The sequence below is a fragment of the Alosa alosa genome, chromosome 5 (assembly GCF_017589495.1).
Source record: "Alosa alosa isolate M-15738 ecotype Scorff River chromosome 5, AALO_Geno_1.1, whole genome shotgun sequence".
In the NCBI taxonomy this organism is placed as follows: Eukaryota; Metazoa; Chordata; class Actinopteri; order Clupeiformes; family Clupeidae; genus Alosa; species Alosa alosa.
In genome coordinates this window covers 5,238,009-5,244,038 of record NC_063193.1, presented here as the reverse complement: position 1 = coordinate 5,244,038, position 6,030 = coordinate 5,238,009, and positions in this window count along the sequence as shown.

Sequence of the window (6,030 nt, the reverse complement as noted above, 5' to 3'; positions counted from 1 at the left end):
CCAGGTGTAAGTAATTCAGGATGTGTGCGCGTTCTCGTTTCTGCTCCAAAGTGTCTAAGGTTGGAATAAAAAAGACGTGGAAAATAGCGTCATTCACACAAAGTGAACCACCGCTTTTGATATAGACTAACAATGAAGTAAAGTTGTCCTTTTTGGAATGGGGAATCATGGCTATTTCTGTAAAACAGCAGGAGTAGGCGTGGTAGACCAACTGAATGCAAATTTACGTCTGAATCCACGTGTGAGTGCTTCCTTGTCTCGGCACGCAACGTCAATAAAGCGCTTGTCACTGCAAAGATGCACATAGTATGATATACCTTAATATTATAGTTGAAAATACCTTCGGAAACTTGCCCCTCCACTTCCAATCAACTACAGTAGCCTATTCATCAAACGTCTATCAACAAAAGAAGCAAACAACAAGTACCTAGGGCTATGTTAATAATTATAAGGCTATCACAATTAAAATAATAAGCATATAGTAGTAGGCAGACAATCTGTTTTTTTGCGAGCAAATACATTTAGCATATAGTATATAAATGGAATGAAGCTCCTTAAAAATTAGCACGGAGGTCTGATGTGAATGACAGCTAGCTGAACCAATAAGATGGCATAATTACCATTAGAATTAACTTAGCTTGGCTGTTTGCCTGGTCGGGACCAGGCTAGGTGCAGAGAATAAATCCCCATGGTAACTTATGTGCCATCTCTTTTGTAAAACCAAGTCAAGGCTAAATTCATCCAGGATAACCTAAAAATCCCAGCTTAATCCCTTATCTAGGTTTTGTGAAATACCCCTCTGGACATCAAGGTATTCAACAGCAACAACAACAATAACAACAACAGCATCAACAACAACAACAGTAAGTAAGTATCAGTATATATACTCTTTTGATCCCGTGAGGGAAATTTGGTCCCTGCATTTATCCCAATCCGTGAATTAGTGAAACACACTCAGCACACAGTGAACACACAGTGAGGTGAAGCACACACTAATCACGGCGCAGTGAGCTGCCTGCTTCAACAGCGGCGCTCGGGGAGCAGTGAGGGGTTAGGTGCCTTGCTCAAGGGCACTTCAGCCATGGCCCACTGGTCAGGGCTTGAACCGTCAACCCTCCGGTTACAAGTCCAGAGTGCTAACCAGTGGGCCACGGCTGCCCCAGCACAACAGTAACAGCAAGAACACCAGCTACAGCAGTAGACAAACAACAACTGTACTACCAACCCGTTCCCGTGAGAATTGCATGGTGTGAGACTTCCCAGCTCTAACCAGAATGATGTCATGTTGTCTTGAATGTAAGGCTTGAGGCTACACTTGGTCACACCTTCTCACCTCTTGTGTCACGCTGGGCGAGACAGAGCGAACAGCACACTGACTGGGGCCTCACTATGTGCAAGGGAGGAAACACACACACACACACGCACACACATACACACACACACCATGCACACACACACAGCAGGGGCGTCTGGCACCATGAACAAAGCACACACAGGAGAGGCTGTTTGATTTGCAACATGCTAACTGGCTCGATTTAAATGAAAAATGTTAGTTGAGGGTGAAGAGGTGGCAGAGCCTTGCTATAACTCATCGGCAAATGCCTCCAAAGGGAATCCCATATGGCGGCAGGTTGACCAACATGTTTGGTCCAACTTCATTTTCATGGGCCACCATAAACAATCAGCACACCATCTGTGGAAAACTCTTTGCACTGAGGTACACACTTTTTGAATTATAATTACAGTTAGTAGGTTATCAATACAATACAATCTCAGTTGATCATACATGCACCATACTTAAAATGTAGCTACTATAGTATGCCTCTACAACATATAGGATAATGAGAATAAATAATAATAATAATAATAACAATAATAAATATATTCGCAAACGGAGATTGTCGGGGTCCAAGTGAAATGGCAGAAGTGCCCTTTAGCAGAATGAAGGTGGGGGCTGTAGTGCCCCCTATGGACCGAATTGTACAAAATGTGATGTGCCTCCAGAGAATGTAGTATTTATTGTATGTATAAAGTTCAGGGGCTCCTAAGGAACAAGAAGAAAGAAGAATTTTGAAAAAAATTTCATACGGTTCTGGAGATATGAGCAAAACGTAAAATTTGATTAGTGTATCCCCCCTGTGGACAGAAATGGGCAATTCCTGTTGTTTAAGATCATGCTTCATTCTCCTAACAAAACAATGCCATAGGGCTCTTGTTGTAGGTTTACCACTTACTCTGAGTTAACTTACCCAGGTTTGTCACTAAAACACGTACTGGAATAGCCCCCCTGAGGAGGTATGCAAACACACTCTGAGTCACATCAAGTAGCCATTTATGGGCACACACTTCCTACCAAAGGATCTTTACCGTCAGCAGAACAAACTGCTGGACCCTTAGCCTACACATAAAAAAACACTGACTGGTCAGCATATTCATAACATGCTATTTGTAAATAGTATAAAACAGTGTTTTTCAACCAACTAGTGTGCCGTGAGAGATCATCAGGTGTACAGTGTTCATTTTAGGACATCCTCAGACTCAGAAAAACATCGGTCATCTTCAGACAAAACTGCCTCAGCGTCAGAAAAACCTCTGTCATCTTCAGATAAAACTGCCTCAGCGTCAGAAAAACCAGACTCAGGTGTCAGACTCAGAAAATCATCTGTCATCTTCAGACAAAACTGCCTCAGCTTCAGAAAAACTTCTGTCATCTTCAGACAAAACTGCCTCAGCGTAAGAAAAACCTCTGTCATCCTCAGATAAAGCTGCTTCAAACCAAACTGCCTCAGAAAAACATCTCTAAGGAGTCAGGTCTCAGAAAAAACGCTGTCAGAAAAAGTGGAGTCAGGTCTCAGAAAAAATGCTGTCAGAAAAAGTGGAATCAGGTCTCAGAAAAACCGCTGTCAGAAAAAACAGAGTCAGATGAAAAAGTCTCAAATGAAAAGTTATTGTGGGGACAGAAGAAGACGACGGATACAGAACGGTGAGTTTATTATTATGCTTAATACATTCATTCTGTCACTGGCATGTTATATTTGGTGCTTGGTTAGATGTAGAAATTATAAGTAAAGGTAGAAAGTGATCCAATGGTATACACATTGTAGGAAATCCATGTATGTAACTTAGCTAACCTCACTTCGCTAGTAACATTAGCAGCTGCTGTAAGGCACATACCGGAGTAAGCTACGTACTACATACAGCAAAATAATTTGTTTTTCGTAGGACTACGGTACATTCAATGAGCTAGGGAAAAGTGGGTTAAACATTTTTCCACTACCGAAAGTCCAGAACGACACCTGACCATTATTTCTTACTTTTTTAACCGTTTCCTAGTTGTACACTACCTACCTGTAAGAAACCTGGATCATTATCATCACATCATTATTCCCAAACCCCCATAAAGACAAATGTGCTATGCCATGATGTAATACCAGACCTGACTCCACTTTTTCTAACAGCATTTTTTCTGAGACCTGATTCCTTAGAGATGTTTTTCTGAGGCAGTTTGGTTTGAAGCAATTTTATCTGAAGATGACAGAGGTTTTTCTTACGCTGAGGCAGTTTTGTCTGAAGATGACAGAAGTTTTTCTGAAGCTGAGGCAGTTTTGTCTGAAGATGACAGATGTTTTTCCGAGTCTGACATCTGAGTCTAGTTTTTCTGACGCTGAGGCAGTTTTGTCTGAAGATGACCAATGTTTTTCTGAGTCTGACACCTGAGTCTGAGGATGTCCTAAAATGAACACCGTACAGGTGTGCCGCAGAAAATTACCCAAATGTCACTCACTGGTCCAGAAAAGCAACTGTTGCATCAAAGAATTTATAACCACATGCTCTCATTGATTGTATGATTGCACTATTTGTGGTATGAAGGCATTGTACAACGGGGGCCCCATATCCAGTATTCACAGAATCATCACATATCCAGTTCATAACAACAATTAAATTAGATATAGTCACCTACAAATGAAACAGAGGGCGCTTGTTTTATTGAGCAGGTCTTGCATAGATGCCATAATAAGGCAATATCTGTGTATTATTTGAAATTTTAGGCTATGGTATGTTTATTTTTTTCTTCACACAGGATGTTAGTGTGCCGTGGGACATTTTAAGTGTCAAAAGTGTGCCGTGGCACAAAAAAGGTTGAAAAACACTGGGATAAAAGTACCAAACATTATGCAGCCATCCCAAAGACATTGCCATTTATTCACCTATGAATGAAAAGTATTAGTTGGCCATATGCTATATGGTACGGTGAAGGTGTGACATATCTTTGAAGAAAGGGGAAAAAAGTGTCGCGCATGTTGTGGTTTTAATTAGGGGTGACATGACACAATCACAGTGCTCAGCGACAGAAGTGAGTGCTGCTATGCAGTCTGGGAAATGCAACAGGAAGAAGGTCACAGAGGAATGAAAAAAAAGCCATGCTCATTCAGAAGCTTTGCATTTGTTAGAAGATTCACATATGTAATGGGGCCTGTCTTCTTTCTTTGCCTAGTTTACTGAAGTAGTGAAACATTCATTGATGTCTGAGGACTTTACTCAACAAAACTACTACTTTTTTTTTACATGAGTTTATGTCGAAAAGGAAATGGAGCTAAGTTTGATTGTAATAAATGCATTTAACAGTTGCTATCCTTTGCTCACTATAACACAATACAATATGACAGATTATTGCCCAATGATGGCCATGTAGAAATGTAAACTGACCAATTTGAGAAGCAACAAAAACTTTAAATAGATGGTATGGCTGTTTCACAGCTTGATGGATTAGGCATAGACCATTTTCTATTTTCTGGTCTTGGTGCCAGATAATAAATTAATGCTTAATAAGGACAAATGTTCACAGGTACAAATTAAACCGCAACCACTTTACTTTAATATTCCATCTGCCATGAAACTTATTAATCAGTAACTTATTAGAATGAATGTGCTTATGTCCTGTGAACAAGGTAATGTTCTGTATCACCTTGTGTGAGGCATGGATACTTCAGTATTAACAAAGAGACACTAGAGGACAGTAGAGAGGCATAGTTGCTCTGGTCCAGGTTAATCTGGAGAGAGGAGCTGGAGAGAGAAAGAGTGAGTCAGAAAGAGAGAGAAAAAATGTAGAGCAAGGCATAGAGTAAGCCAGAACTGTATCTCTTAATTCCGCTTGTAAAACAGATTTTGACGACTGGCATGAAGACTTAAAGACCTCCTATGATGAACAGAAGGGGCCTTTAGATCTACATACAAAATAGCCAAGGACAGACCACACCCTCTGTATGCTATGTGGAGTCTGAACTGGGGTCTCTGAGGAGTTTCTGAAGAGTCTTTGATTCTGTAACCAATATGCTGATCACTGTTGCAGAGCCATTAAGTTCATAGCTGAAGTCACATGTTTGAAGCGTGTTTATTGATGGCATTAAGGCCTTGCCGTTTCGACAGGCCGTGTGATGTTCAGTGAGACTATAACAGGTGTATTTCACCAGCATACAATAACAATAAGCTAAATCGACCAGTTGGTCCATAGGGGTGGACAATTTAAACCTGGGATCAGGTCTTACTATACTATTCCTCAAAGGACTCTTTGTCCCCTGACATTTTTGTTGAACTTCATGTGATTTCCTCTTTTAAGTGTGGTCACTATGCGAACAGCTATGAGTCGGCAGTGAGTGTAGTATGCTGATGGAAAATTTGTCACTTGAACAGGATGTACTGTTTTGACCACAGTGACTGATGTCTAAAAATAGAGCAAGTGATTGGTGCAAGCGGTGTTGCAAACCATCTTAGACCTGAAATAGCGACACATGTGGTAAACTACTTGTGTGATTGATAAAGTCTGCATCTTCTTTGTTGTAAAAGCATAGTTTATAAATGTGGTCAATCCGTCACTGAACAAGATTTTTTCTACTCCTGAATAACAATTACATATAATCTCAAACTAATGGTGAAGATGATGAATTTAATTTAATGTATGTTTTTACTTAAGCTTATTTTAAGAAACTGCAGTAGATACAGGATAGGAAGAAAATAAATGAACTTGACTAG